The sequence below is a fragment of the Lepisma saccharinum genome, chromosome 29, assembly GCF_977018435.1.
Source record: "Lepisma saccharinum chromosome 29, izLepSacc3.1, whole genome shotgun sequence".
NCBI classification, from domain to species: domain Eukaryota; kingdom Metazoa; phylum Arthropoda; class Insecta; order Zygentoma; family Lepismatidae; genus Lepisma; species Lepisma saccharinum.
In genome coordinates, this window is record NC_139257.1 from 48648091 (window position 1) to 48658409 (window position 10319).

A 10319-nucleotide genomic window follows, 5' to 3' on the forward strand; every position below is an offset into this window, starting at 1 on the left:
AACAAGAAATTAATAACAATTTATAACTAACCTAATTGGCTACCAATTACCATTTACCACTCAATCCTGATATTAACATTGGCATAGAACTGCTCATTGTCGATTGTTGAAATGTTGAATAAGAAGCGACTCACGACTGGCAAAGGCAGTTCTGCTTCTAATACAGGTATCACTTGTTTCTTTTCTTGGTCAATGGAATCAGAGTGGAGTGGATAATATTCAGGGCTATTTCGTAATGCCAATGTAGAGTAGTGATTATTCTAAACAATGGTCCTCTTAAAGGACGCCAAGTGTTCACTCAAATATCAATATATTTTGTGAAAATGGTAGAAATTCAGCATTAACAATGCTTTAAACTGCAATTGATTTTGGAATGTTTAAAAATTTTATAAAAATAAATATAACTATAGAGTCATTCCATGCCAAATCAACACAGATGTGTGCAATTTCCAACCTGACCATCTCCGATTTTCATGAAATTTGGGGAGTTGAAACTATGCATGGAACTTAGTAACTGTGAAAATTTTTAGTCTCGTGCGTCTTGTAATTGTTAAATTATTCAATGTCAAAGTTTGCATAAATTGCCCTTTTTGAGCCCGCTTAGCTATACTAAATGCACTGTAACTCCGCACTATTTTGCCTAGGAAACTCAAATAAAGCTTATTGTACAGGGAACGGAACAAGCTTTCCAATGATATATAACAAGCCCACCTTTCAATAAAAATATAATTTTGTCACGTGACCTTGACCTTTAACCTTGAATATCTCAAAACATGTCATCACCAAAAATCGTGAAAAAAATATAGTTGGTCCCTCATGCCATACTATAAAACATATCAAAAAATCATTCTGGGACTGCAATGGGATCAGAAGATACAAAATAATATGTGTAACTATGTGACTGATAAAAGCCTCATTACATGAACTATGACGAGTCAAAAGTCCCGTAATACCCCTAAAGGAGTTATCCTGGTCATGAAAGAAATAGGTTAGGCACAGGGAGATCCCTAGCTGTGTGTGTCAAGCGCAAATCTGGTACATTGTTGAATTGAATTCAACGCAAAAAATTCAAAGGAATGGGTGTGAAGTAATATAGAAATCAGGCTAAAACTTCATGAGAAATGAAACGGCAAAGGTTTTTCCAAAGTATATTTAACCAGAAAAAAGTTATTACTGCATGCTTGTAACCATTTTCTCCTTTTCGAGGTGTTAAAAACAAAGTATTAATAATGCTCCTTACATGTTAGGAACTCGTCGAGATCACGCTGATATCTTGGGAGAGATAGAAGTATACGCACCATTGCATATGATTTTAATCAGCAACATTCACCAAATACTTTAATAGTGGAGAATATTGGGAAGAGTATCTCAAACAATTACGTGACACTTCCTTTGGAATAAAAAATTCTTCAGTGGCGAGGCTAATTTTTATGTTCATGGTAAAGTTAATAAAATTTATATGCAATACCTGTGATTTGATAATCTACAGTAGACAGATCCCAGCCGAATGGTTGTTGCTGGTAAGCTAATTATGTGGTATAGTGTATGGAGAATGGGAATCGTTGTTCCATATTCAACAACAGAACCTTAAATGGTGAAGGCTTGTTGGATGTGTTAAGTGAACAGGTTTTTCATCCTTGCTTACGGGATATGGCAGTTCTCCAGAGTTTTGAAACAGGACAGAGTGTGACCACACTATGTGAACATTTGACAATTTCTTCATGGTAAATTTCTAGGTAGATTGATGGGCACCCGGGGATCTATTAAAGTGCCTGCACATTCCCCAGATCTAACATCTTAGGAGGACTTTTACCTTCAGAAACATTTGAAGAGAATGGTGTATGCACTAAAAGTCCCTGATATTGACCATCTGAGAGAAGTCTTTGTTGCTGCTGGCAATGATGTTGCACTTGCTACATTGCCAAATGTTTTATGTGAGTGTGAGAGACTTCAACGAGCGTGCTCGCAGGAATATTGACAACACTATAATGTGCATATATCGTAAGTGAAAGATATGCGTATAATGTTTTGCTGCCTAAAAATAAGTTGGAAAAATCTTCGCTGCTTCATTTCTTGTGAAATTCTAGCCTGATTTGATATATCACATCACCCCCTCTGCTTTGAAATTTTTGCGTTGAATTGAACTTTACCGTGAACATAAAAATTAGCCTCGCCACTGAAGGATAATTTATTCCAAAGGAAGTGTCACGTAATTGTTTGAGATACTCTTCCCAATATTCTCCACTATTCAAGTATTTGGTGAATGTTGCTGATTAAAATCATATGCAATGGTGAGTATACTTCTATCTCTCCCAAGACATCAGCGTGATCTCGACGAGTTCCTAACATGCAAGGAGCATTATTAATACTTTGTTTTTAACACCTCGAAAAGGAGAAAATGGTTACAAGCATGCAGTAATAACTTTTTTCTGGTTAAATATACTTTGGAAAAACCTTCGCTGTTTCATTTCTCGTGAAGTTCTAGCCTGATTTCTATATTACTTCACACCCATTCCTTTGAAATGTTTGCGTTGAATTCAATTCAACAATGTGCCAGATTTGCGCTTGACACACACAGCTAGGGATCTCCCTGTGCCTAACCTATTTCTTTCATGACTAGGATAACTCCTTTAGGGGTATTACGGGACTTTTGACTCATCATAGTTCATGTAATGAGGCTTTTATCAGTCACATAGTTACACATATTATTTTGTATCTTCTGATCCCATTGCAGTCCCAGAATGATTTTTTGATATGTTTTATAGTATGGCATGAGGGACCAAATATATTTTTTTCACGATTTTTGGTGATGACATGTTATGAGATATTCAAGGTTAAAGGTCAAGGTCACGTGACAAAATTATATTTTTATCGAAAGGTGGGCTTGTTATATATCATTGGAAAGCTTGTTCTGTTCCCTGTACAATAAGCTTTATTTGAGCTTCCTAGGCAAAATAGTGGCGGAGTTACAGTGCATTTAGTATAGCTAAGCAGGCTCAAAAAGGGCAATTTATGCAAACTTTGACATTGAATAATTTAACAATTACAAGATGCAGGAGACTAAAAATTTTCATAGTTACCAAGTTCCATGCATAGTTTCAACTCCCCAAATTTCATGAAAATCAGAGATGGTCAGGTTGGGTGCTGTGTTGATTTCACATGGAATGACTCTATATCCATGTCTATATGTCCCGTTTTTTTTTACTTTAGAAATCTGCAACCCTAGTGGTAGAGAAATTGCAGGGTACATATTAATCAGTTCATAGTCAGTGTTATAAAAAAGGGGGGTGCAGAGTATGCTATCCTCCCAGATAAGAAAATTTTCACGAATCATCCCTCCAGTTCCTGCATTGTCTCCACTTTGATTGATACAAGCATCCCCCCTCGTACCTCCAAATTTGACCAAGCATCGTCAAAGCTAGGAATTCCCACTTTTAGCACTGTTCATTATTTGGTGTAATTGCTATGATTAACCTAGACATACAGAAAATCAGTATAAATAAATTATCTAAAATCTTGATAATACACACAACACAGGAAGTAAAGATTAAATCACAAAAACTGAATTATAATTTTAAAATCACAGCAAATGAGTCCGTATCATATTCAAAGCAAACGCAACCAGTAGCACGTGGCCACCCCTGCAATGTGAAGAGGGGGAGGGGTCCTGCTATATTCTCAATTTGTTATTGAAGTTTTGTATAATCTGTTACAAAGAATAACGTCTCACGGGGATCTCTGTTATGTACATTTTATTTACACATACTTCCTCTTCTTCGTATATACATCTTTATGTTACAAGCCAATAATAACTGCTCCCGGTTGCCTTTTGCCCCAAAACAGAGAAATGCACTTAACAGGAATTCACTCTACGAGCGCACTATTTAGCATAGCGCTAACCTGCTCTCGCAGTTTATCATGCAAGAGCCCCTACGCCATCCTCTCATTCAGTATTGTACATCTTATCTGAGCTACAAGTTCACTATTTAGCATAGCGCTAACCCATCCCCGGAGAGGTCCTTATACATACGGCGCTGACTCTCTGTGTATATCTATGCATCCATCTGGCTCTGTGTAACTCTGTAAAAAGAAATGTCTCAATCCATCGGGCCTTGTATCTGACAGTCAGCATAACAAGTCTGAACCCAGTATTTATACCTCTGACAAACTGGCCTGCTCCCAACCCTATTGTTACCTTCCAGACAGAGGGAAAAAAACCGTTTGCTTCCCCGCCTACCAGGAAAAAGCAACCTTGGGAAGAGCATTTACAAATATTCAAAATTTTACATATATATTCCCATTTTCCAGCTGTGCACGTAAAAACAGCAAATCCCAGAAATTCAACGCACATAAGCAGCTCTATCTAACAATTTATTTAAGAAACGGATGTTGGTTAATGGTGACACAATTCGAAATGGAAATTATGTGAGGTTACCACTGGATAGAAAGAGCCAATCTTTGTGTTTACTGTCCATGAAGTTAGAAGATGTATCAATAGAGTTAGCTCTATTGCACAAGGAGGGTGCAAAAACATTGAACACTAGGTGGAAGAAGGAAGATCGTAATTTACACCCACACATGAATTATGCATTATTAAATACATAGAAAGGAATTTATTTGTTACACACACTACATGGCCACTCATCCTCCAAGTGAACTTGACCAATGCCCAGTGTGACGTCAACACATGTGACTAATGCTAAATCTCTAGCCTTCTTAAACCCGAAGGTTCATGGCTGCAGCAACACAGGCCTTCCATCTGTCCCTATCCTGAGCAATATCTATATACTCTTTTCCATCCCTACAAATTTCCTTTAGGTCCAACTGAACGTAGTCCCTCCATCTTAGTCTTGGCCTTCCTACAGGTCTCTTACCATCAGGTTTCCCAACAAGAATCCTGTAAACTCCTCTTTCCTCTCCCATTGGTGCCGCATGGCCTGCCCACCTAAGTCTTCTTGATTTAATTATTCTAATAATATCTGGACATGAATACAAATTATGTAGTTCTAAATTATGTAACCTTCTCCACTCACCTGTCTCCTCATCCCTTTTAGGTAAAAATATTTTTCTAAAGATCTTATTTTCAAATACTCTCAATTTATGTTCCTCTTTAAATGTAAGGGACCAAGTTTCACACCCATATAATACTACAGGCAAAATTACTGTTTTGTATATTTTAACTTTTAGTTTCTTAGATATTAAACGAGAAGACAAAAGTTTATGAAGAGAGAAGTAACATGCATTTCCTGAATTAAGCCTACTTTTTATTTCCTCTTTAATATAATTTTCATTTGTTAATATTACTCCTAAGTATTTGAATTTGGAAACTGGTTCAAACGAGTTGTTATCAATAATTAGATTTTGATTATTACCTAACACTTGGTTTCGGCCTGTAAGCATATATTTAGTTTTCTCTTTGTTAACTTCCAAACCTATCTCTTTAGCAGTTTTGAAAAATATTTTAGCATTATTCTTAATTGTATTTATATCATCCCCTAATAAGTCTACATCATCTGCATATGCTGACAACTGAGTCACAACATTTAATGTTAGTTCTTCGTTAGTTTATTTTACCTTCCTAACAGCATATTCTAAGGCAATGTTAAAGAGCAATGGAGATAATACATCTCCTTGTTTTAACCCATCATGAATTGTAAATTTGTCAGACACATTAATACCCACACGAATTTTAATTTCTCTTTCACTGGTGCTTACTTTTATCATATTATCAAGCTTCTTAGGTATTCCAAATTCTACTAATATATTATATAATTTATCTCTTTTGACCGAATCATATGCTTTTTTGAAATCAATGAATACCTGATGGACATTTTGATTATTTTCCCACTTTTTCTCAAGTGTCTGTCTGATGTGAAAAATTTGATCTGTTACATTTAAATCCACATTGATAATCACCTATAATTTCATTAGCATATGGGGTTATTCTTGTTAAGAGAATGTTAGATAATATTTTATATGTTGTTGAGAGTAGAGAAATTCCACGGTAATTATTGCAGTTCATTTTATCACCTTTTTTACACACAGGAACAATTATGGATTCTTTCCACTGTTGAGGGATTTCTTCTTTATTCCATATTAAACAAATTAATTTATGAATTTGACATATTACATTTCCACCATATTTAATTAACTCAGCTGGTATTAAATTAATGCCAGGTGCTTTGTTATTCTTTAGCCTTTTAATAGCATCTTTAACTTCAGTCAAGTTAGGTTCTGGAACTAAAGGTTCTGCTGTGTGTATGTGACTAATGCTATACTAGTGAAAGCACAGAGACAAGGGAAAACCATGTCAAGGAATCACAACAAACTTAGTTCAAAGAATTCCAGTCACAGCAGATTTCAGACAACTGAAACCAAAACACAATTACAATGAAAATGAAATACAAGGAATTACGAAGAAAGGAAGATGACCATTCGACCCATTCTGAATCAATCTGAGACAGACATTCCACATGAAGAACATCAGAATGAAACACAATGGCAGGATTTTATGGTAAATAGTAAGTATCTGCATTGGCCACCAGCGGCGAAGATATAGTACAAGCACTGCTTGCACTATTAAAATATTATTTAATGTACTTAATGTTTTAGCCTTATTTAGTTTCCATCGCAATCGATTTCACAAGATTTTACGGCCTCAAACTCCTTCAGCAGTCTGTTGCAAGCAGCAAATTCTCTGCTTGCCCCGCCGACATGGGGAATCCTATGCACGCAAAGAAACATATGGCGAAGCGTGAAATCTTGTTGGGGAAACGGGCCTCATCCCTCTCAGAAAAGTTGAGCTTCTTAGTGCTTCTCGGAAAGCAGAAGGAAATATTGCCAGCAGACCAATAACCAATGTGTGTCTTCATGAGCACATAAAGAAGATCACAAGGATACTGATAATTAATAATCATAAAATAACTGAGAGAAACCATTATCATTACAAACTATTTTGTATTTCGCACATTTTAAAACGCGTCAAAAATTTGACATTAGGGGTTGAGGCAAAAGGTGGAAAGGGTGAGCGCTTGTGTTTCCGGGAAAAGGAATGTCTGCACCCTGCGTCCAGCACGAATTACATAACCAGTGTTGGCAACTGTCAAGCTATTTACACGGTAATTCAAGTGAAATGTTTAACAAATTTTACAAGTTAATTCAATAAATTTATGGGTTTTGAATAGAAATTGGGGTGGAAAAAAAGTATCTAAAAAGGGACTATCTTCTGATATTTGTAAACATCACAATCTAAATTGTATACATTAAGAAGAAAGAAACATTCTGTATTATTATGGCACTTTATCACATAAACATTGTATACATACTCTTTCTGTTATAATGATTCTGATTCCACAGCGAAATTTCTATCTCCCCAAACTAGGTATCTTCTCTCCATTGAGTTGTAAAATTAAGGAAATAGGTTGGTATCACTTTCTGTTGTTTCAGAGCTTTTCAAAGTGATCTTGTTTGGATGCTTTGTAGCTGGGGAAAGAATCTGTGAGGAAGTGAGTGTTTGTTACTGGGGTTTGTGTTCTGAATTAATCGAAACAAACATGAATTTGGGAGCGGTTGATGCGGGTGCTTTACTGTTTGTTACAGTTCACTTTTTGCAGAGATAGGTTAATCAGGTATCAGGACTGGGCCTACAGTTTAATTTGGGATCCGAACTATGGTCGAATGTGCCTCAACTGGGTATTGAACCCAGAACCCCTTGACTACAAGGCGACATTACCACTACACCATCGAGAAACCCAAAGAGGTGTGTTTATTCTCTAGCAATTTATATCTGCTCCGTTTAGCTTGAGGGAGAAAAGTGTAGAAATGAAAATCATGGAAGCGAGGCGACCAACATCCGATTTACATGACTTTAAAGAATTATCTCATGGAGGCTTTGTGCAACGCTTACAGGAGAATTATCTCATGGAGGCTTTGTGCGACGTTTACAGGAGTTTGGAATTTATTGTGGTGAGTATACATCGTCAATGCATGTGTTTCTCTTGTATGAGATTTTAATGTTTATGTCCCCTTGAGCCAGAAGCACCACCTTAATATGAATTTGTAGGGGGGAGCAGAATTTGAATCAACAATTACATATATACATATATAAATATCTGTCTAATCGTTTGCCTCATTTGTCAGTCCATGCTTCGCTACTGTTGCCCCCACACACTCCCTCAGCAAGTGTTAAAAATCTGAGGACTGCACCAGAGCGGTTTTCTTATCTTTGTTTATCCGTAAACTAAAATTTCCCACTAACTTTTATGTTTCTTGAATGAGATGTGCATAAGTTAATAAAGAGATGATAAAAAAACAGTTGTGCTGGATATTCATTCATTTGGTGGATTGAGTAGAAAAGTCTCCCCCAAGGATTAATAATAATAATACTGGGGGATGCTCCTATGGTTTGGTTTCACAATGAGACAGAGTGGTGGTGGAGGAGGGGAAGGGGGAGATGATGCTTTGCAAATTTTGCTAGTTAGAATGTCTCCCTGTATCAATACAGTGGGACACCTTTACTTCGAGCATTGACAATACTCACAACCATGACAATAATAATAATAATTATTATTATTTCTAATATTCAAGTTTTACCAATGTCTTGAACCTATACAAAATTTAAATGAGACATTTGTAGGATTTGAGGGGGGAGAGGGGCTTCAGCGCTCCGAGCCCCCCACGCTACGTGCCTGCTTCTTCGCCTAATGGTTAGTACACCGCCGATAATAAGTCGTGTCTACATCCGTATTCTCTTGCAAAGGGCACCGTTATTATTTTTGGAATTGTAAATTAAATTTTTCAACCATGAATGGCCAGAGAATACGCCGACTGCTATCTCTCATCGTATCTGTTGAGTTTATTTGTTACATTTGTTTGTAACAAATTGTAATACTGAACAAGATTAAGCATTGCACTAATTCCTGTTCGTTAAAGCATAAAGTATCCTGATATTGCAATATACAACACAAATGAAATAAATTGATAGGCTATGTATGAACATTGCACAATGGTTCGGATCCCAGTCCCACTTGGTCTTGTCCAGCCCTGGCCCAAAACCATGGTAACGGTTGAAGTTTTTGCGTGCGATGACGTGGGACCGGCCAAGTTAATGCATCACTTCAATGTGAAGTCACGTGAAATGACAAAACGACAGTGTTGCAGTATGCAGATATTAAACACCAGAACAAGAACAATGTCTAGATGAGGATGTGTACTACAGGCTGTGGAAAAGGAGATGCGATAACCACTAACGCCGTCAAACGGTTGGGCGGGAACTTTACGTCACATACCATGAAGAAGTAATAGGGTCTGAGCTGATTATGTCCTTTGCGATTAGTCCACTCAGAATTAGTTCACTTCATCAAATGATTTACTAAATCTCATCAATTTACATTGTCGAATTCATTATTTGAGTTTTTTTGGTTTAGGTTCAACATCTTCACCGAAGAGAAAATTATGCTCATTTCTTTGTTTTCGTTGACCCTGTACATCCAGGTGTGTTATATACAGTGTACGTACAACTATAGATTGAATTGTATATGATTGTATCTTCTCCAAATATGATGTATAAAGAAACAAACTGCCGGAGAACTAAGTGAGGTGAGTGTACAATTTTATATTACTATTATAGTGGAACCACAAGCAAAGAAACCTGCGCAGACTCGCGACTCCTGTGCACCGTACTCCAGTGTGGAGGGGAGGGGGAGAGTGGAGCATGCTCACTTATAGTCCGAGTTGAACAGAAGAGGAGGAAGGTTCTTTTTCTTGTGGTCATCTCAATTGACTTAAATGGCCGGAAGAGCAAAGTAAATTTATCAAATATAAATACAAACACGTACCGTTTAATAAATAACCAAAATGGAATGAAAAGTTAGCAGTTTGTATTTTTATTGCTTTATGTGAATATGTAGGGAAAAAGCGAGAGAGAATGTACACCAATGGCAAAGAAATGATAGGCGAAGTATTTACCAGGATTATACTCCCTACATTCCTGCTCATAATAAGGAGTCGAAGGCATCTTGCTTAAGGATCTTTCTTCGATGTAAACCTAAAAGTTGACTTTTCAGATTACGTACTAAATCTTCTGGGCAGAAATGCGCACTGCAGATTCTAGCATTAGCATGATTCACGTTAGCGTTCCCACACGAATCCAAAGCTCGGTGACCGATGAATCCTTTTGAAAAACGTATATATTATGTTCAACGTACTTGGAAGATGTATCTTGTGCTGAACTAAAGTAAATAATAATAACAAGTGGTGTGCGGTACCTCGAAAATTCGGGACCGGGATCGGAAAGAAAAACTCCGTCCCTATCCCGACTA